Source organism: Artemia franciscana, chromosome 8 (assembly GCF_032884065.1).
Source record: "Artemia franciscana chromosome 8, ASM3288406v1, whole genome shotgun sequence".
NCBI classification, from domain to species: Eukaryota; Metazoa; Arthropoda; class Branchiopoda; order Anostraca; family Artemiidae; genus Artemia; species Artemia franciscana.
The window spans coordinates 36822178-36845949 of record NC_088870.1 but is presented as its reverse complement, the minus strand read 5'-3'; the positions used below and the strand labels follow the sequence as shown (position 1 = coordinate 36845949).

General features: G+C 33.4%; 1 long non-coding RNA gene across 1 annotated transcript; it reads right to left on the bottom strand.

Annotated features, from left to right (window-relative positions):
• Positions 1-7093: 7093 nt before the first annotated feature.
• LOC136030371 (uncharacterized) lies at positions 7094-22703 on the bottom strand. Its single transcript, XR_010618268.1, has 2 exons — positions 22175-22703; positions 7094-7371 (listed from the first exon to the last, which is right to left on the bottom strand). It is a non-coding gene; the product is annotated as an uncharacterized LOC136030371 (long non-coding RNA).
• Between the last annotated feature and the right edge of the window lie 1069 nt (positions 22704-23772).

Genomic DNA, 23772 nt, shown 5'->3' with positions numbered 1-23772 from the left:
ATACTTTCAAGGTCAAACATACACGTGTCCCTTTTGTACACAGCCTGTTAGATTACGTGAAGATCTATCGTCGCTGCACTTGTCTTTATCTCGGAAAAAAGAAATATTTAGCTTATAGTATACTTCTTCGAGCAAATGGGCTTTCTCAAAATCATTCCCAAGATTTCGCTTGGTTTTAAGCTATGTTATTCTTTATTTTGCAAATTAGGATTCACAGATTCTATTAAGCCTTGCGAATCGGAAGGAGAAGGGGTAAAAGGCTATAAACATTTTCTAAAATACATTATAACATATAATATTTTTTAAACATACTTTTTTAAACATACTATAATTAAACATACTAGACCTTAGTTTATGGACCAATTCCAGAAGCTTGGCGCAAGATTTTTGTAAGTTTACGATAATTTTTACGCTTTTAATGTGGTCGAGCATCACAAGATTAGGTATCTGACAAGCCCGACTATTTATGACTTTGTTTATAAACAAAAAATCAATCGGTTTAAAAAAGGTAAGAATGTGTGAAATTATATGCTGAGAAACGAAAAGGGACAGTAATTGTGAAATCTGCCACACTTTCAAGGATTTCTAAATAAGCTCTGTTTAAACTGTAGTACACCTGATTAATGTAGTTTTTCTACCAAATAGCCAATTTTCAAATAACATTGCAGCTGACAAGTTTCTGGATAAACATTTGTTGTTTTTTACGGATTAAATTCGCGGAGGTTAATATTAAGCGGATAAGTCGGTAAAAGAACTCTTTACGCGCTATTTGTAGTTACAAAGTATGTGTTTCTACAAGTTGATAATTATCAATTTGTAGAAAGTCATTTATATTAGTATTACCCCCTCCCCACCCACACACACACACACAAACACTTTTGATAATTCATTTAGTTGCGGTTTATCATTTTGCTCGTAATTTACTGCAGAATAACATTCCAAAAAAATTTGCTGTGTTTTTGATCACACTATGTTTAGTCACATCTTCTTTTGGAAAACACAAAACGTATTTTTTCAAACAAAAAAAAAACTGATCACCAGCTTGAGTTGTTTATTCCTATTTATCTTGCATTAATGGTTCAGAAATTAGTCTATTTTCGCCACTTATTTAAATTTGAAAAACATGTGCAAGCTGTCCTTTCAGTTCCATCTGTGTGAATTACGCAAGTGAAGCTTCTAGCACCCCTTTATTTTCTGTTAATTGTAAATAACAATGGAAATTTTCATGAGGGCTTGTTTTGCCAATTTATAGTTTAGATCTAAAAAGCAGCACGGGTTCTATCTTAGAACAAGAATGATCCAAAATTAGACACTGTTTTTTTGTGATAAAATTTACCTAAGAATTTAAAAGGAAGACGATGAGATCACAATTCGTGTGTTGTGGGAAAGGCTATATTTAGGGGTGTTAGAACATTTGAACCTCCCCCCCCTCCCCCCAAAAAATATTTCTCTAACCTGCAAAAACATAAGAGAAATGGCTTTAAATGAATTTTGTATGCATTTTTTATGTGTTTTTGGTATAACCCCCTTCCCAAAAAGAAATTCTTGCGTAAGAAAAAACGAGAAAAAAAAAAATCCTGGATGCGGCCCTGTCTGTGGGATTTAAAAATTTCAATGGGAAGTTTTTTAATCTGGTTCTTCTAGAAACGTAGAAAACGAACCTTATAATTTATTCTTTGGCTTATATATCCTGTCATTTCAGACATTTTTCTGCCATTTCGACAAAATAACGAAAGTCAATTGTGGTAACAATTGTGTTTGCACGAGTTAAAACAAAACCATTCCTAGTAACTGTTAGTGGAATATTGTAAGGTTTCGAAACGATGTTGACAAAATTTTTTATGGAATTTCAACATAAAATTTGAAAGTCCAAATAATAAAGCAGAAGTCAAAAATTCATTCTTTCATTAAATAGCTATGGAGGAATTTTCTGCTTTAAAGTTTTTATTGCGTATTTTACTTGTTTTGAAGTTCGGACGGCTGTTTTCAAGATTCATTGTATCAGATTAACGACACTTCTTGACTACTAAGGTCCCTGTGTCGGCCCTGCAGTCCATTCCATCATTATATTACTGAAACACAGAACGAACAGAAATTACAATAAATAATCGAGTTAAATTCAAAACGAGCAGATATTACGAGCACCACAGCAGACCCGCCCGTTCCCTATGGAGATTAGAACATAATTTGCAAAAGAAAAATCCTTAGATGAACATACTGACTTAATTGCTTGAAATTAAAACAGATATTTATTATTTGAGAACGCGCCATTGTAGTAGTGTCCCTGTGCCCCACCTGTGAATATATATATATATGCCCTGCAGTCCATTCCATCATTATATTACTGAAACACAGAACGAACAGAAATTACAATAAATAATCGAGTTAAATTCAAAACGAGCAGATATTACGAGCACCACAGCAGACCCGCCCGTTCCCTATGGAGATTAGAACATAATTTGCAAAAGAAAAATCCTTAGATGAACATACTGACTTAATTGCTTGAAATTAAAACAGATATTTATTATTTGAGAACGCGCCATTGTAGTAGTGTCCCTGTGCCCCACCTGTGAATATATATATATATATATATATATATATATATATATATATATATATATATATATATATATATATATATATATATATATATATATATATATATATATATATATATATATATATATATATATATATATATATATATATATATATATATATATATATATATATATATATCTATCTATATATATAAAAATAAGTTGTCTGTGGATGGATGGATGGATGTGTCAGGTGACGTCACCTGAAAAAACTGGATCAGGTGACGTCAAAACTGAAAAAACTAAAAAAAGGCAAAAACTACAAAAAAACTAAAAACTAATAAAAAAAATAAAAAAGCTAAAAAACTAAAAAAACTATAAAGGTAAAAACCAATAAAAAACTAAAAAAAAACTGAAAAAACTAAAAAAAGGCAAAAACTACAAAAAAAACTAAAAACTAATAAAAAAAGTAAAAAAGCTAAAAAACTAAAAAAAAACTAAAAAAAGGTAAAAAACTGAAAAAAATAAAAAATAAAAAAAAACTAAAAAAAAGGAAAAAACTGAAAAATAAGCTAAAATAAAGGTAAAAACCAATAAAAAACTAAAAAAAAAAAGGAAAAAACTAATAAATGACGACACTCAAAGAGAAAGCGACCAGGACAAAAGGAATGTTCGATTAGCAATCAACAAAGCACAGGGACACAGGGAGTATAAATGACGACCAGGACATAAGTAAAAAAAAAAAACTATCTATATATATAAAAATAAGTTGTCAAACTAAAAAAAGGCAAAAACTACAAAAAAAAACTAAAAACTAATAAAAAAGCTAAAAAACTAAACAAACTAAAAAAAAAGGCAAAAACTACAAAAAAAAACTAAAAACTAATAAAAAAAATAAAAAAGCTAAAAAACTAAAAAAACTAAAAAAACTAAAAAAAGGTAAAAAACTAAAAAAACTAAAAACTAAAAAAAACTAAAAAAAAGGAAAAAACTGAAAAATAAGCTAAAATAAAGGTAAAAACCAATAAAAAACTAAAAAAAAACTGAAAAAACTAAAAAAAGGCAAAAACTACAAAAAAACTAAAAACTAATAAAAAAAGTAAAAAAGCTAAAAAACTAAAAAAACTAAAAAAACTAAAAAAACTAAAAAAAGGTAAAAAACTAAAAAAAAAATAAAAATTAAAAAAAAACTAAAAAAAAAGGAAAAAACTGAAAAATAAGCTAACATAAAGGTAAAAACCAATAAAAACTAAAAAGAAAAAAAGGAAAAAACTAAAAAAAATTTTCATCTAAAAAACTAAAAAAAACTAAAAAAGGTAAAAACTAAAAGAACTAAAAAAGAAAAAAATAAATGACGACACTCAAAGAGAAAGCGACCAGGACAAAAGGAATGTTCGATTAGCAATCAACAAAGCACCGGGACATAGGGAGCATAAATGACGACCAGGACATAAGTAAAAAAAAAATTAACAAAACTAAAAAGAAGGTAAAAACTACAAAAAAACTAAAAAGAAAAAAAAAACTAAAAACTAATAAAAAAACTAAAAAATCCAAAAATCTAAATAAACTAAAAAAGAAAAAAAAAGGAAAAAAATAAAGGAGAAAAACAAAACTAAAAAACGAATGTATATACAGACCGGTACACCGGGATACAAATGACGACCGGGACACAGGGAATATAAATGACGACCGGGACACAGGGACACAACTACAACGGGGACACCGGGGGAAACAGGGGGATATAAATGACGACCGGGACAAAAAAACTAAAAAGAAAAAAAAACTAAAAACTAATAAAAAAACTAAAAAATCTAAAAATCTAAATAAGCTAAAAAAGAAAAAAAAAGGAAAAAAATAAAGGAGAAAAACAAAACTAAAAAACGAATGTATATACAGACCGGGACACCGGGATACAAATGACGACCGGGACACAGGGAATATAAATGACGACCGGGACACAGGGACACAACTACAACGGGGACACCGGAGGAAACAGGGGGATGTAAATGACGACCGGGACACCAGGACAGGGAATGGTCGATTAGCAATCACCATCAACAAAGCTCAAGGGCAATCATTAGAATCATGAGGTATAGATCTGAATACAGATTGTTTTCCCATGGACCATTATATGTTGCATGTTCAAGAGTCGGTAAACCTGACAATCTATTTATATGCAAAGACAATGGGACAGCAAAGAATGTTGTATATTCGCAAGTTTTACGTAGTTAAAACCATATATATATATATCTATCTATATTCACAGGTGGGACATAGGGACACAACTACAATGGCGCGTAACTATTATGGCGCGTAACGACTTACGCGCGCGGGGGGGCTTGGGGGGGGGGCGCGAAGCGCCCCCACCAACTAGGTGTTGGGGTGGCGCGAAGCGCCACCCCAACAGCTAGTATAAATATAAAAATAAGTTGTCTGTCTGTCTGTGGATCAGGTGACGTCATGTTTCTGTGTCGGCTGACGTCATGAAATTAGTTGTCGTCATTTTTGCTATGACAGTGACGTCATTAAAGATATTTAAGACATATATGTTCACGTAGAAATCTATTAATGTTTAAGTTTAAAATGACTGATGAACTTACAATGGCAAAAGCCGATGAAGATGCTCAAAGAGTCTACGCCAAAAAACTTGCTGCTGATAGAGAAAGTCAGAAAAGAAAGCGTGCCGAGGAATAAAAAGAACAGCAAGGAAACAGGCTTGAGGCTAAAGAACGCAAAACTGCGCAGTTAGATGAAGATCCACCTGGACAGCGGGAGTCAAAACATATCAAAACTGAAAATGATAGCGATGATGATTGGGTTTGGGATTTTGATTTGGATAAGGTCATCAATGCCTACCAGATTTTAGTTAAAAAAACAAAGGTTCGGCGATATGTATTTCATAGTGAAGCTGAAAAATAAAGAAGAAAAAGAAAACTGAAAAAAGAAAAAATGTAAAAAACTAAAAAATACTAAAAAGAAAAAACCCTCAAAGAGAAATTACAGACCGGGACACAAATGACGACCGGGACAGAGGGAATATAAATAACGACCGGGACACTCAAAGAGAAATTACAGACTGGGATACCGGGACACAGGGAATATAAATGACGACCAGGACACAGGTATTTAAGAATATCGTTCAAAGACAAATTTTTAATTGTAAGAAGACCGTTGAAAGAGAAATTTCTAATTGTAAAATGACTGAAGAACCTACAATGGCAACACCCGAGGAAGCTGCTCAAAACGAATGTATTCAAGCCGAAGTAGCTGAGTTGGTAAAGCGTTATGTTTCAGGTTCTAGGTCCGAGAGGCTCCAGGTTTGAACCTTGGCTTTAGCATTAATACAAAAGAAGAAAACATTAAAAAAGGTAAAAACTACAAAAAAACTAAAAAGAAAATATATATATATATATATATATATATATATATATATATATATATATATATATATATATATATATATATATATATATATATATATATATATATATATATATATATATATATATATATATATATATATATATATATATATATATATATATATATATATATATATATATATATATATATATATATATATATATATATATATATATATATATATATATATATATATATATATATATATATATATATATATATATATATATATATATATATATATATATATACTAGCTGCTGGGTTGGCGCTTCGCGCCACCCCAACACCTAGTTGGTGGGGGCGCTTCGCGCCCCCCCAAGCCCCCCCGCGCGCGTAAGTCGTTACGCGCCATTGTAGTTGTGTCCCTATGTCCCACCTGTGAATATAGATAGATATATTATATATATGTTTTTAACTACGTAAAACTTGAGAATATACAACATTCTTTGCTGTCCCATTGTCTGTGCATATATATAGATTGTCAGGTCTACCGACTCTTGAACATGCAACATATAATGGTCCATGGGAAAACAATCTGTATTCAGATCTATACCTCATGATTCTAATGATTGCCCTTAAGCTTTGTTGATGGTGATTGCTAATCGACCATTCCCTGTCCCGGTGTCCCGGTCGTCATTTATATCCCCCTGTGACCCCCGGCGTCCCCGTTGTAGTTGTGTCCCTGTGTCCCGGTCGTCATTTATATTTTTTACTTATGTCCTGGTCATTATGGCTTATGTATGGTCATTTATATTCCCTGTGTCCCGGTCGTCATTTGTATCCCGGTGTCCCGGTCTGTATATACATTCGTTTTTTAGTTTTGTTTTTCTCCTTTTTTATTCTTAATTTTATTAGTTTTCTTTTTCTCTTCTATTTTTCAGTTTTTTTCTTTTTTTTTAGTTTTTAGTTTTTTTAGTTTTTTACCTTTTTTTAGTTTTTTTTAGTTTTTTTAGTTTTTTAGCCTTTTTATTTTTTTTTATTAGTTTTTAGTTTTTTTTGTAGTTTTTGCCTTTTTTTAGTTTTTTCAGTTTTTTTTTAGTTTTTAGTTTTTTACCTTTTTTAGCCTAACCAGGATTTGAACCTGGGACCTTCATTCTCCGTTCTGACACCCTCTCTCACCGAGTGACTATAGCTTTTTTAGTTTTTTTTTCGTTTTTTCTTTTTAGTTTTTTTTGTAGTTTTCATCTTTTTTAGTATTTTCTATTCTTATTTATATTTTTTAGTTTTCTTTTTCTCTTTTATTTTTCAGTTTTGTCCTTTTTTTAGTTTTTTTCTTTTTTAGTTTTTAGTTTTTTTAGTTTTTTTAGTTTTTTAGCTTTTTTAGTTTTTTTATTAGTTTTTAGTTTTTTTGTAGTTTTTGCCTTTTTTAGTTTTTTCAGTTTTTTTTTTTAGTTTTTAGTTTTTTACCTTTTTTTAGTTTTTTTAGTTTTTTAGCTTTTTTAGTTTTTTTTTCTTTTTATTTTTTTTGTAGTTTTTACCTTTTTTAGTTTTTTTTCTTCTTTTGTATTAGTGTGAAATAATTCAGACGTCATATGCGGACAAACACGACGTCACTCGACAGACAGTTCACCTGATCCACAGATCCACAGATCCACAGACAACTTATTTTTATATATATATTTTTATATATATATTTTATATAAGCGCCACCCCAACAGCTAGTATATATATAAAAATAAGTTGTCTTTCTGTGTGTCTGTCTGTGGATCAGGTGACGTCATGTTTCTGTGTTGAGTGACGCCATGAAATTAGTTGTCGTCATTTTTGCTTTGACGGTGACGTCATTAACGGTATTTAAGACATTTGTTCACAGAAAAATGTTTAATTGTAAAATGACTGAAGAACCTACAATGGCAACAGCCGAGGAAGCTGCTCAAAGAGTTTATGCCAAAAAACTTGCTGCTGATAGAGAAAGTAAGAAAAGAAAGCGTTCCGAGGAATCACAAGAACAGCAAGAAAACAGGCTTGCGGCTAAAGAACGCAAAACCGCGCAGTTAGATGAAAATCCACCTGGACAGCGAGAGTCAAAACATATCAAAACTGAAAATGATAGCGATGATGATTGGGTTTGGGATTTTGACTTGGATAAGGTCATCAATGCCTACCAGATTTAAGTTAAAAAACAAAGGTTCGTCGATATGTACTTCATAGTGACGCTGAAAAATAAAGAAGAAAAAGAAAACTGAAAAAAGAAAAAAGGTAAAAAACTAAAAAAAAACTAAAAAGAAAAAATACTCAAAGAGAAATTACAGACCGGGACACAAATGACTACCGAGACAGAGGGAATATAAGTGACGACCGGGAACCTCAAAGAGAAATTACAGACTGGGACACCCGGACACAAATCACGACCGGGACACAGGGAATATAAATGACGACCGGGACACAGGGACACAACTACAACGGGGACGCCGGGGGCACAGGTGGGATATATAAATGACGACCGGGACACAGGGATTGTTCGAATAGAAATTACAGACCGGGACACCGGGACACAAATGACGACCGGGACACCGGGACACAGGGAATATAAATGACGACCGGGACACTCAAAGAGAAATTACAAACTGGGACACCGGGACACAAATGACGACCTAGACACAGGGAATATAAATGACGACCGGGACACAGGGACACATCATTAGAATAATGAGGTATAGATCTGAATACGGATTGTTTTTCCCATGGACAATTATATGTTGCATGTTCAAGAGTCAGTAAACCTGACAATCTATTTATATGCACAGACAATGGGACAGCGAAGAATGTTGTATATTCGCATGTTTTACGTAGTTAAAAACATATATTTATATCTATCTCTATTCACAGGTGGGACACAGGGACACAACTACAATGGCGCGTAACTAATATGGGGCGTAACGACTTACGCGCACGGGGGGGCTTGGGGGGGGCGCGAAGCGCCCCACCAACTAGGTGTTGGGGTGGCGCGAAGCGCCACCCCAACAGCTAGTATATATATATTTAACTAAGAAAAACTTGCGAATATACAACATTCTTTGCTGTCCCATTGTCTGTCCATATAAATAGATTTTTAGATTTACCAACTCTTGAACATGCAACATAATAATTATCCATGGGAAAACAATCCGTATTCAGATCTATAACGCATTTTTCTAACGATTGCCCTTGAGTTTTGTTGATGGTGATTGCTCAACAATTTATAATAAACCTCAATATTTTAAGTATCTGTTTTAATTACTTTATTCTATTGTCAAAATATTTCGAAATATTTATGCAATTCCCAGTTTTTACATTTTAGTTTGTTTTCTTTTTCTTCTTTATTTTTCATAATCTGGCGTAACAGACATAGTGTAACAGACATAACACCCAAATAACTTATTTATATATATATACTAGCTGTTGGGGTGGCGCTTCGTGCCACCCCAACACCTAGTTGGTGGGGCGCTTTGCGCCCCCCCCCAAGCCCCCCCGCGCGCGTAAGTCGCTACGCGCCATATTAGTTACGCGCTATATTAGTTACGCGCCATTGTAGTTGTGTCCCTGTGTCCCACCTGTGAATATAGATAGATTTATATATGTGTTTCAAACTACGTAAAAATTGCGAATATACAACATTCTTGGCTTTCCCATTGTCTGTCCATATACAAAGCCGTATGTACTAATAATGATGTCATATGCAAACGCTACGCGCCATTGTAGTTGTGTCCCTATGTCCCACCTGTGAATCGACCATTCCCTGAGTCGCCATCGTCATTTATATATCCCCCTGTGCACCCCGGCGTCCCCTTTGTAGTTATGTCCCTGTGTCCCGGTCGTCGTCATTTATACTCCCTGTGTCCCGGTGCTTTGTTGATTGCTAATCGAACATTCCTTTTGTCCCGGTCGCTTTCTCTTTGAGTGTCGTCATTTATTTAGATTGTTTCTCCTTTATTTTTCAGTTTTTTTCCTTTTTTTAGTTTTTTTTCTTTTTTAGTTCTTTTAGTTTTTACCTTTTTTAGTTTTTTTTTAGTTTTTTAGATGAAAATTTTTTTTAGTTTTTTTCCTTTTTTTCTTTTTAGTTTTTTATTGGTTTTTACCTTTTTTTTAGCTTTTTTAGTTTTTTTCGGTTTTTCTTTTTACTTTTTTTTTTAGTTTTTATCTTTTTTATTTTTTTTTATTTTTATTCTTAATTTTATTAGTTTTCTTTTTCTCTTCTATTTTTCAGTTTTTTCCTTTTTTTAAGTTTTTTTTTTTAGTTTTTAGTTTTTTTAGTTTTTTTCCTTTTTTCTTTTTAGTTTTTTATTGGTTTTTACCTTTTTTTTAGCTTTTTTAGTTTTTTTCGTTTTTTCTTTTTACTTTTTTTTTAGTTTTTATCTTTTTATTTTTTTTTATTTTATTCTTAATTTTATTCTTTTATATATCCCCCTGTGCACCCCGGCGTCCCCTTTGTAGTTATGTCCCTGTGTCCCGGTCGTCGTCATTTATACTCCCTGTGTCCCGGTTCTTTTTTGATTGCTAATCGAACATTCCTTTTGTCCCGGTCGCTTTCTCTTTGAGTGTCGTCATTTATTTAGATTGTTTCTCCTTTATTTTTCAGTTTTTTTCCTTTTTTTAGTTTTTTTCTTTTTTAGTTCTTTTAGTTTTTACCTTTTTTAGTTTTTTAGTTTTTTAGATGAAAATTTTTTTTTAGTTTTTTTCCTTTTTTTCTTACTAGTTTTTTATTGGTTTTTACCTTTTTTTTAGCTTTTTTAGTTTTTTTCGTTTTTTCTTTTTACTTTTTTTTTTAGTTTTTATCTTTTTTATTTTTTTTATTTTTATTCTTAATTTTATTAGTTTTCTTTTTCTCTTCTATTTTTCAGTTTTTTCCTTTTTTTTAAGTTTTTTTTTTAGTTTTTAGTTTTTTTAGTTTTTTTTTCCTTTTTTTCTTTTTAGTTTTTTATTGGTTTTTACCTTTTTTTTAGCTTTTTTAGTTTTTTTCGTTTTTTTCTTTTTACTTTTTTTTTAGTTTTTATCTTTTATTTTTTTTATTTTATTCTTAATTTTATTAGTTTTCTTTTTCTCTTCTATTTTTCAGTTTTTTCCTTTTTTTAAGTTTTTTTATTAGTTTTTAGTTTTTTTAGTTTTTTATTTTTTTTATTTTTTTTAGTTTTTTAGCTTTTTATTTTTTTTATTAGTTTTTAGTTTTTTTTGTAGTTTTTGCCTTTTTTTAGTTTTTTCAGTTTTTTTTTAGTTTTTAGTTTTTTACCTTTTTTGTGGATCTTCACCTGATCCACAGATCCACAGATCCACAGACAACTTATTTTTATATAGATAGAAGATAGATAGATATATATAGATAGAATAACGACGCTTCTCGACTACTATGGTCCCTGCGTCGGCCCTGCAGTGCATTCCTGCAGTGTGAATCGATCTCTGGGTCCCGTATTACCAAGCTAAGATCAATTCCACTGCGCCACCACAGGACAGGGAAGACAGATATTGTCTTCTCTTTAGGGTTTTTGGCCGAGCCGGTGCCAGTGGCTAAATTTGTATTTCAATCCGACATCATATATGGAGAATTTCAGGCTTTTTCTATTCCAATTGGACGTGCTAGGTCATAAATGTAACTGCAACCACCATCGCAGCTACGGCTACAACAAAGATGTCAATCCGAGTAACCCCAGTAGCCCCAGAACCATAAAAGGTAACCTCAGCCTTAGGAAACGGAATGCCATTCTCAGCCTTAGGAAACGGAATGCCGTTCCTGCAATGGTTCCGCACGTCATGCAAATACTTTCTTTGCTCATCATTAAGATTATTCCATTTTTGATGCCAAGTCACACAATATCTTAATGTTCTTGCAGCATGTCCTTTATTATTATATTCTATGAGTGTAGCAGCAGCATAACTATTTCCAACAGTTAAGTCCATCGAGTTGCTTAGATATGTTTTACCGTCAATCCAAACAATATCATCTAGGGTAAGATACCCGTAAGAGGGCGGACTGAAGATTTCTTCCACTTTTATTTTGTACGAATTATAATTTTCCCTGAACCACACAGAATCGGGATTATGCTCTTCGACTTTTAATTATTCAACAGAACTTTTATTAACTTAATATAATATCTTGTGACAGCGCCGTGGTAAAGATTTGGCTGGTGGATCATGAGTCTGTAGGTTCGAATCCCGCCTGTCGCAAGAACAAAGGTAACCTCAGCCTTAGGAAACGGAATGCCATTCTCAGCCTTAGGAAACGGAATGCCGTTCCTGCAATGGTTCCGCACGTCATGCAAATACTTTCTTTGCTCATCATTAAGATTATTCTATTTTTGGTGCCAAGTCACACAATATCTTAATGTTCTTGCAGCATGTCCTGTATTATTATATTCTATGAGTGTAGCAGCAGCATAACTATTTCCAACAGTTAAGTCCATCGAGTTGCTTAGATATGTTTTACCGTCAATCCAAACGATATCATCTAGGGTAAGATACCCGTAAGAGGGCGGACTGAAGATTTCTTCCACTTTTATTTTGTACGAATTATAATTTTCCCTGAACCACACAGAATCGGTATTATGCTCTTCGACTTTTAATTATTCAACAGAACTTTTATTAACTTAATATCATATCTTGTGACAGCGCCGTGGTAAAGATTTGGATCGTGGATCATGAGTCTGCAGGTTCAAATCCCGCCTGTCGCAAGAATACTTTAATTGTTTATAATTCAGATTATTCCATTTTTGGTGCCAAGTCACACAATATCTTAATGTTCTTGCAGCATGTCCTGTATTATTATATTCTATGAGTGTAGCAGCAGCATAACTATTTCCAACAGTTAAGTCCATCGAGTTGCTTAGATATGTTTTACCGTCAATCCAAACAATATCATCTAGGGTAAGATACCCGTAAGAGGGCGGACTGAAGATTTCTTCCACTTTTATTTTGTACGAATTATAATTTTCCCTGAACCACACAGAATCGGGATTATGCTCTTCGACTTTTAATTATTCAACAGAACTTTTATTAACTTAATATCATATCTTGTGACAGCGCCGTGGTAAAGATTTGGCTCGTGGATCATGAGTCTGCAGGTTCAAATCCCGCCTGTCGCAAGAACAAAGGTAACCTCAGCCTTAGGAAACGGAATGCCGTTCCTGCAATGGTTCCGCACGTCATGTAAATACTTTCTTTGCTCATCATTAAGATTATTCCATTTTTGGTGCCAAGTCACATCTTAATGTTCTTGCAGCATGTCCTGTATTATTATATTCTATGAGTGTAGCAGCAGCATAACTATTTCCAACAGTTAAGGAAACGGAATGCCGTTCCTGCAATGGTTCCGCACGTCATGCAAATACTTTCTTTGCTCATCATTAAGATTATTCCATTTTTGGTGCCAAGTCACACAATATCTTAATGTTCTTGCAGCATGTCCTGTATTATTATATTCTATGAGTGTAGCAGCAGCATAACTATTTCCAACAGTTAAGTCCATCGAGTTGCTTAGATATGTTTTACCGTCAATCCAAACAATATCATCTAGGGTAAGATACCCGTAAGAGAGCGGACTGAAGATTTCTTCCACTTTTATTTTGTACGAATTATAATTTTCCCTGAACCACACAGAATCGGGATTATGCTCTTCGACTTTTAATTATTCAACAGAACTTTTATTAACTTAATATCATATCTTGTGACAGCGCAGTGGAATAGATTGGGGTAGTGAATCATGAGTCTGCAGGTTCAAATCCCGCCTGTCGCAAGAACCACACAGAATCGGGATTATGCTCTTCAACTTTTAATTATTCAACAGAACTTTTATTAACTTAATATCATATCTTGTGACAGCGCAGTGGAATAGATTGGGCTAGTGGATCATGAGTCTGCAGGTTCAAATCCCGCCTGTCGCGAGAACAGAAACCTCAATAGCACCGTTATTATAGAAATATGTTTTAGTGAAATGCAGTTTCGAATGATTTATTTAAAAAATGTTTTTCTGTGACATTTATTAAATCTCTCTGTTACATTCTATTTGCTTGTGGCTTGAATTGGTATAAAATGACATCATAAAATCTTCTAAAAATACAATGGAAAACTTTTTGTTTGCTACACCTGTTTGCAAATAGGCTATTATGAGGACATATATTTGAACAACAGATGTCGTTATAAGCGAAATTTTAAGAATGATGAATACTTTGATACAACAACCATGCATTATGATTTCAAAGACTATTACAAAGAGGAAAATGTTTATGGCTTTTTCATGGTTGGAATACCAAGAGACAAACTTCAGAGAATTAGCCAGCACAGTAAGTGTGGAAGCTTACCACAGAGGTGAAACTTTTATAAAGATTATTTTTTCTAGGTTGCAGTAGTAGCTAGCACCCTAGTCAGAGACGATCAAACCCCATTGGAGTAAAAACTATAAGCCCTAAAAATAGAGACGGATCAAAACAAAAAGTTTATTATTAACCACCTTGTTTGAAACCTCTATATAGGAAAGTTACCGTCTCTCGGCATGAATAACAAGGAAAACATATTGGCTTGGAAATCAAGAAAAGTGACTGTAACCACGATATTCCGCATAAAGGGCAACTTTTTCTTTTCCTTTCCTCCGCAGATGTCTGAGAGTTAGAACATCCTAGAGAGCTGTTTAATGGCTAATTATAAAGGCAATTGATGTGGTTAAAAACATTTTGTTGTTAATTTTTTTTTAATAAAATCAATTTGTTACGAAAACTGGATTTTTGTTTAACGCTGTAGTAGCAAATGGTAATAATATCATCTTGTATAGGTAGATCAAACTTCTAGCTTTCTCTTAAGATTCAAAAGAGATCAGATTGTAGTCAACCCCCCCCCCCTCGACTTTCCCTCCCAAATTCTACAGTTTTAAGGAAAGGGTGGTCATCTAAGCTTTGAAGGGGCCTCCTTCAATCAGGAATTGAAAGTTCTTGTTCCTTTTTCAAGTCCCATTTTTAAGAGTCAAAACCGATTGGAGGGAAATCATCACTACCCCCCTCCTACGCCAGCCGATTCCCAAACAAATAAAATTGAAATTATGAATATTTATTATGTCTTTGAGCTATCCAGCCCCCTCCCCCTACCAAAGCCCATGGGGCAAGAGATGCAAGCTATGCAATTTATCCCTTGTTTACATACCGTATTTGCTATTGAGATAGGTCGGCAATATTTCACCTGCAGTTTCATAAAAGATGAAGAACATTCAATTGATCTGTTCCGAGAATATTGAGGAAAATGTCGAACTAAATCAAAACATGTTATGCCCATATCTGTATTTTCCATTGAAGATAAACGCAAAAAGTATGATTTATTGATATTCAGACATTTATCCCACCTGAGAAACAGTAAACGTGCAAAAACAAACAGGAGTTATTGGAAACAGTAGGATCACAAATATACCCCACTTTCGTGTAAGTTTCTGTTTCTGCTTAAACTATTAGGCTACGAGACGACAGAGGTTATTTTAGTATCGATTCAGGGATTATCTGAAAAGTTAAAAGCAAAGGGGTCCAAGCTGAATATCCTACAAGAGGATCAGAATTCAGCAAGCGGGGCAATACAACATTTGTCAAATGAATTAAGAGTTGAAACGACTTTAGTGAAATCAGAAATGTCTGCAGTAGAATCTAGAGTCCAAAACACAAAGAAACTAAATACACTCCAGGACTCCAGTATACGAATTCTCGAGAAGGAAGCTCGAAGGAAGAATTTAGCAATTTATGGGTTGCAGAAAAGCAGAGCCAATATATCTTTCAAAGAATAGTCAGAGCATTATCTTACAAAAATAGTTCCCCAAAGTAAAATTTACAGGATGTTTTCAGACTGCCATAAAAATCGAATCCACGTCCTATACTTATTCGGTTTTCAAATGCGTATCAAAGAGACAATGTTTTGCATAACGGTACAGTTTTTGGAAAGGAACGAGTGTTTGTGTTTCGGACAGTGCTGCAACAAGTACTCCAAATTTTTACTTAAGTATCAAGTATTAAGTACTCATTGTTTTTTTACTTAAATATCAAGAAATAAGTACTTTCCAAATTCTTACTTAAGTATCAAATATCAAGTACTTGCCTAAATTGTACTTAAGTATTACTTCAAGTACTACTTCAAGTATTTATCCTAGGTATATATATATATATATATATATATATATATATATATATATATATATATATGTATATATATATATATATATATATATATATATAATATAAATATATATTTTTCTGATATCAAGCCCATGCTACCTTATTTTAAAGCCATTCTGAAGGCTTCTTAGCCCCTTCCCTTGCCTATAAAATGTCCCCTGTCATTCCTTTCTTGGAAATCTTAATCAAGAACCAAAATTTCCGTTTTATCACTTTTAACCGTTTCCCTTGTTCGGCTGGTACACACCCAATGAAGTCTAAGAAAATAATCTTAACTAATTTTCAACACAACGACTTGAAAGGAAAAGACTATCAAAACAATCAAGTGCAGTCAAAAAACCCTTCATTGGATCAGACATATCACATGACAGGATTAACACAGTGCACGTAGTAGAGTTGAACTTCTGGCGATTACTGTTCAATCCAATCTCGCACGTTTGAAAAAATACAGGGTTATTCTGTAACATGTGGGAATGATGGAAAAATCATTGAAAGTGTTGTTTTCCATTGTTTAGCTGGTACACACCAAATGAAGTCCAAAAAATAATCGGAGCCAATTTTCAACACAATGGCTTGAAAGCAAAAGACTTTCAAAACAATTAAGTGCAGTCAAAAAGTTCTGATTGGATCAGACAGATCACATGAAAGGATTAATATAGTGCACATAGACTTGAACTTCTGGCGATTAGTGTTCAGTCAAATCTGAGACCTTTGAAAAAATACAGGGTTATTCTGAAACATGTCGGAATGGTGGAAAAAATATTGATAATAGAAAAATAAACTTTGGATTGGCTTTAAAAAAGATAAAATGTAATAAAGTAGTTCATTCTCTGATTAGATAAGTAAAAACCTTAGCAACAAAAAAAACTCAAATTTAAAAGTAAGGAGCCAAGTGAGTCAGTTGCAAGCTTTTTTAATAAGAGAAATCAAAGCTCAATAAAAAGGAGCAGTAAAAATCTACACTTTTGGCAGCTAGCTCAAGGTCGCTGGCTCTCAACGTGCTGAAAGAAAAGAAGGGCATGAAAATGAAGTCTTGATTCACACTTTTATGACATGTCTCGCCCTCGGCATCTTTACAAGGAAACTGCCTCCAGTTTTCAAGTTAAATTTCAGATTCGCTATGAAAATATATGGCATCTATATCCTTTGGCTGGTTTTTACTCAAGCAAGCCGCGTGCTGTGTAGTCAATTCAGATGGTCGGTGAAACTCCCTACAAACATATATTATAAGATCACGGGCCTGCAGCGAGCCCGCTGATTCAGACGCATTCCATACGGCTGGTCAAACTGCAGATTGAATGAATGAATGAACTTTATTATCCGTAAAGGTATAAAAAAAACACAAAGTACGGAGTATTATATTTAAACAAAAACAATAAACAGCAAGAAAAAAAAAATCAAACTGACAAAAGACAACATGGACTAATTAACCAGTATCAATATGGAAAAAAAGACTGCATAGGATCGTAAACGTGAATAAAGTAGATGGTCTTTTTACATAAATCATCACTGGAAGACCGAATCCAAGAAGTCATATCTATTAAACCAAATCGAGGAATTATTTTTCTGTTTTGGTGCCATCTAGGAAGCCGGAGGAGGAATTTGTAATATCTGAAATAAGCCGGAGGTAGAGTCTGGCGATATTTATTACAAAATTGATGAGCCATGCCTGATAAAAAAAAAGCACAGGGGTGCAATAAGCGTTATAAATCATGCACAAACCGTTGCGGTTGTAACAGCTTTTGTTATACCACAGTGTTTTCTTTGCCATTGGATGAATTGCACGTGTCATGTGTGCAAAACTTTCAGGAACGGTACTAAATCCTAGATACTTTCAAGGTCAAACATACACGTGTCCCTTTTGTACACAGCCTGTTAGATTACGTGAAGATCTATCGTCGCTGCACTTGTCTTTATCTCGGAAAAAAGAAATATTTAGCTTATAGTATACTTCTTCGAGCAAATGGGCTTTCTCAAAATCATTCCCAAGATTTCGCTTGGTTTTAAGCTATGTTATTCTTTATTTTGCAAATTAGGATTCACAGATTCTATTAAGCCTTGCGAATCGGAAGGAGAAGGGGTAAAAGGCTATAAACATTTTCTAAAATACATTATAACATATAATATTTTTTAAACATACTTTTTTAAACATACTATAATTAAACATACTAGACCTTAGTTTATGGACCAATTCCAGAAGCTTGGCGCAAGATTTTTGTAAGTTTACGATAATTTTTACGCTTTTAATGTGGTCGAGCATCACAAGATTAGGTATCTGACAAGCCCGACTATTTATGACTTTGCTTATAAACAAAAAATCAATCGGTTTAAAAAAGGTAAGAATGTGTGAAATTATATGCTGAGAAACGAAAAGGGACAGTAATTGTGAAATCTGCCACACTTTCAAGGATTTCTAAATAAGCTCTGTTTAAACTGTAGTACACCTGATTAATGTAGTTTTTCTACCAAATAGCCAATTTTCAAATAACATTGCAGCTGACAAGTTTCTGGATAAACATTTGTTGTTTTTTACGGATTAAATTCGCGGAGGTTAATATTAAGCGGATAAGTCGGTAAAAGAACTCTTTACGCGCTATTTGTAGTTACAAAGTATGTGTTTCTACAAGTTGATAATTATCAATTTGTAGAAAGTCATTTATATTAGTATTACCCCCTCCCCACCCACACACACACACACAAACACTTTTGATAATTCATTTAGTTGCGGTTTATTATTTTGCTCGTAATTTACTGCAGAATAACATTCCAAAAAAATTTGCTGTGTTTTTGATCACACTATGTTTAGTCACATCTTCTTTTGGAAAACACAAAACGTATTTTTTCAAACAAAAAAAAACTGATCACCAGCTTGAGTTGTTTATTCCTATTTATCTTGCATTAATGGTTCAGAAATTAGTCTATTTTCGCCACTTATTTAAATTTGAAAAACATGTGCAAGCTGTCCTTTCAGTTCCATCTGCATGAATTACGCAAGTGAAGCTTCTAGCACCCCTTTATTTTCTGTTAATTGTAAATAACAATGGAAATTTTTATGAGGGCTTGTTTTGCCAATTTATAGTTTAGATCTAAAAAGCAGCACGGGTTCTATCTTAGAACAAGAATGATCCAAAATTAGACACTGTTTTTTTGTGATAAAATTTACCTAAGAATTTAAAAGGAAGACGATGAGATCACAATTCGTGTGTTGTGGGAAAGGCTATATTTAGGGGTGTTAGAACATTTGAACCTCCCCCCCCTCCTCCCAAAAAATATTTCTCTAACCTGCAAAAACATAAGAGAAATGGCTTTAAATGAATTTTGTATACATTTTTTATGTGTTTTTGGTATAACCCCCTTCCCAAAAAGAAATTCTTGCCTAAGAAAAAACGAGAAAAAAAAATCCTGGATGCGGCCCTGTCTGTGGGATTGAAAAATTTCAATGGGAAGTTTTTTAATCTGGTTCTTCTAGAAACGTAGAAAACGAACCTTATAATTTATTCTTTGGCTTATATATCCTGTCATTTCAGACATTTTTCTGCCATTTCGACAAAATAACGAAAGTCAATTGTGGTAACAATTGTGTTTGCACGAGTTAAAACAAAACCATTCCTAGTAACTGTTAGTGGAATATTGTAAGGTTTCGAAACGATGTTGACAAAATTTTTTATGGAATTTCAACATAAAATTTGAAAGTCCAAATAATAAAGCAGAAGTCAAAAATTCATTCTTTCATTAAATAACTATGGAGGAATTTTCTGCTTTAAAGTTTTTATTGCGTATTTTACTTGTTTTGAAGTTCGGACGGCTGTTTTCAAGATTCATTGTATCAGATTAACGACACTTCTTGACTACTAAGGTCCCTGTGTCGGCCCTGCAGTGCATTCCATCATTATATTACTGAAACACAGAACGAACAGAAATTACAATAAATAATCGAGTTAAATTCAAAACGAGCAGATATTACGAGGACCACAGCAGACCCGCCCGTTCCTTATGGAGATTAGAACATAATTTGCAAAAGAAAAATCCTTAGATGAACATACTGACTTAATTTCTTGAAATTAAAACATATATTTATTATTTGAGAACGCGCCATTGTAGTAGTGTCCCTGTGCCCCACCTGTGAATATATATATATATATATATATATATATATATATATATATATATATATATATATATATATATATATATATATATATATATATATATATATATATATATATATATATATAAGTTGTCTGTCTGTCTGTGGATCAGGTGACGTCATGTTTCTGTGTCGGCTGACGTCATGAAGTTAGTTGTCGTCATTTTTGCTATGACAGTGACGTCATTAAAGATATTTAAGACATATATGTTCACGTAGAAATCTATTAATGTTTAAGTTTAAAATGACTGATGAACTTACAATGGCAAAAGCCGATGAAGATGCTCAAAGAGTCTACGCCAAAAAACTTGCTGCTGATAGAGAAAGTCAGAAAAGAAAGCGTGCCGAGGAATCAAAAGAACAGCAAGGAAACAGGCTTGAGGCTAAAGAACGCAAAACTGCGCAGTTAGATGAAGATCCACCTGGACAGCGGGAGTCAAAACATATCAAAACTGAAAATGATAGCGATGATGATTGGGTTTGGGATTTTGATTTGGATAAGGTCATCAATGCCTACCAGATTTTAGTTAAAAAAACAAAGGTTCGGCGATATGTATTTCATAGTGAAGCTGAAAAATAAAGAAGAAAAAGAAAACTGAAAAAAGAAAAAATGTAAAAAACTAAAAAATACTAAAAAGAAAAAACCCTCAAAGAGAAATTACAGACCGGGACACAAATGACGACCGGGACAGAGGGAATATAAATAACGACCGGGACACTCAAAGAGAAATTACAGACTGGAATACCGGGACACAGGGAATATAAATGACGACCAGGACACAGGTATTTAAGAATATCGTTCAAAGACAAATTTTTAATTGTAAGAAGACCGTTGAAAGAGAAATTTCTAATTGTAAAATGACTGAAGAACCTACAATGGCAACACCCGAGGAAGCTGCTCAAAACGAATGTATTCAAGCCGAAGTAGCTGAGTTGGTAAAGCGTTATGTTTCAGGTTCTAGGTCCGAGAGGCTCCAGGTTTGAACCTTGGCTTTAGCATTAATACAAAAGAAGAAAACATTAAAAAAGGTAAAAACTACAAAAAAAACTAAAAAGAAAATATATATATATATATATATATATATATACTAGCTGTTGGGGTGGCGCTTCGCGCCACCCCAACACCTAGTTGGTGGGGGCGCTTCGCGCCCCCCAAGCCCCCCCGCGCGCGTAAGTCGTTACGCGCCATTGTAGTTGTGTCCCTATGTCCCACCTGTGAATATAGATAGATATATTATATATATGTTTTTAACTACGTAAAACTTGAGAATATACAACATTCTTTGCTGTCCCATTGTCTGTGCATATATATAGATTGTCAGGTTTACCGACTCTTGAACATGCAACATATAATGGTCCATGGGAAAACAATCCGTATTCAGATCTATACCTCATGATTCTAATGATTGCCCTTGAGCTTTGTTGATGGTGATTGCTAATCGACCATTCCCTGTCCCGGTGTCCCGGTCGTCATTTATATCCCCCTGTGCCCCCCGGCGTCCCCGTTGTAGTTGTGTCCCTGTGTCCCGGTCGTCATTTATATTTTTTACTTATGTCCTGGTCATTATGGCTTATGTATGGTCATTTATATTCCCTGTGTCCCGGTCGTCATTTGTATCCCGGTGTCCCGGTCTGTATATACATTCGTTTTTTAGTTTTGTTTTTCTTCTTTTTTATTCTTAATTTTATTAGTTTTCTTTTTCTCTTCTATTTTTCAGTTTTTTCCTTTTTTTTAGTTTTTAGTTTTTTTAGTTTTCTTTTTCTCTTCTATTTTTCAGTTTTTTCCTTTTTTTTAGTTTTTAGTTTTTTTAGTTTTTTACCTTTTTTTAGTTTTTTTAGTTTTTTTTTAGTTTTTTAGCCTTTTTATTTTTTTTTATTAGTTTTTAGTTTTTTTTTTGTAGTTTTTGCCTTTTTTTAGTTTTTTCAGTTTTTTTTTTAGTTTTTAGTTTTTTACCTTTTTTAGCCTAACCAGGATTTGAACCTGGGACCTTCATTCTCCGTTCTGACACCCTCTCTCACCGAGTGACTATAGCTTTTTTAGTTTTTTTTCGTTTTTTCTTTTTAGTTTTTTTTTGTAGTTTTTATCTTTTTTAGTTTTTTCTATTCTTATTTATATTTTTTAGTTTTCTTTTTCTCTTTTATTTTTCAGTTTTGTCCTTTTTTTAGTTTTTTTCTTTTTTAGTTTTTAGTTTTTTTAGTTTTTACCTTTTTTTAGTTTTTTTAGTTTTTTTAGTTTTTTAGCTTTTTTAGTTTTTTTATTAGTTTTTAGTTTTTTTGTAGTTTTTGCCTTTTTTAGTTTTTTCAGTTTTTTTTTTAGTTTTTAGTTTTTTACCTTTTTTTAGTTTTTTTAGTTTTTTAGCTTTTTTAGTTTTTTTTTCTTTTTATTTTTTTTGTAGTTTTTACCTTTTTTAGTTTTTTTTCTTCTTTTGTATTAGTGTGAAATAATTCAGACGTCATATGCGGACAAACACGACGTCACTCGACAGACAGTTTACCTGATCCACACATCCACAGATCCACAGACAACTTATTTTTATATATATATTTTTATATATATATTTTATATAAGCGCCACCCCAACAGCTAGTATATATATAAAAATAAGTTGTCTGTCTGTGTGTCTGTCTGTGAATCAGGTGATGTCATGTTTCTGTGTTGACTGACGCCATGAAATTAGTTGTCGTCATTTTGCTTTGACGGTGACGTCATTAACGGTATTTAAGACATTTGTTCACAGAAAAATGTTTAATTGTAAAATGACTGAAGAACCTACAATGGCAACAGCCGAGGAAGCTGCTCAAAGAGTTTATGCCAAAAAACTTGCTGCTGATAGAGAAAGTAAGAAAAGAAAGCGTTCCGAGGAATCACAAGAACAGCAAGAAAACAGGCTTGCGGCTAAAGAACGCAAAACCGCGCAGTTAGATGAAAATCAACCTGGACAGCGAGAGTCAAAACATATCAAAACTGAAAATGATAGCGATGATGATTGGGTTTGGGATTTTGACTTGGATAAGGTCATCAATGCCTACCAGATTTAAGTTAAAAAACAAAGGTTCGTCGATATGTACTTCATAGTGACGCTGAAAAATAAAGAAGAAAAAGAAAACTGAAAAAAGAAAAAAGGTAAAAAACTAAAAAAAAACTAAAAAGAAAAAATACTCAAAGAGAAATTACAGACCGGGACACAAATGACTACCGAGACAGAGGGAATATAAGTGACGACCGGGAACCTAAAAGAGAAATTACAGACTGGGACACCCGGACACAAATCACGACCGGGACACAGGGAATATAAATGACGATCGGGACACAGGGACACAACTACAACGGGGACGCCGGGGGCACAGGTGGGATATATAAATGACGACCGGGACACAGGGATTGTTCGAATAGAAATTACAGACCGGGACACCGGGACACAAATGACGACCGGGACATCGGGACACAGGGAATATAAATGACGACCGGGACACTCAAAGAGAAATTACAAACTGGGACACCGGGACACAAATGACGACCGGGACACAGGGAATATAAATGACGACCGGGACA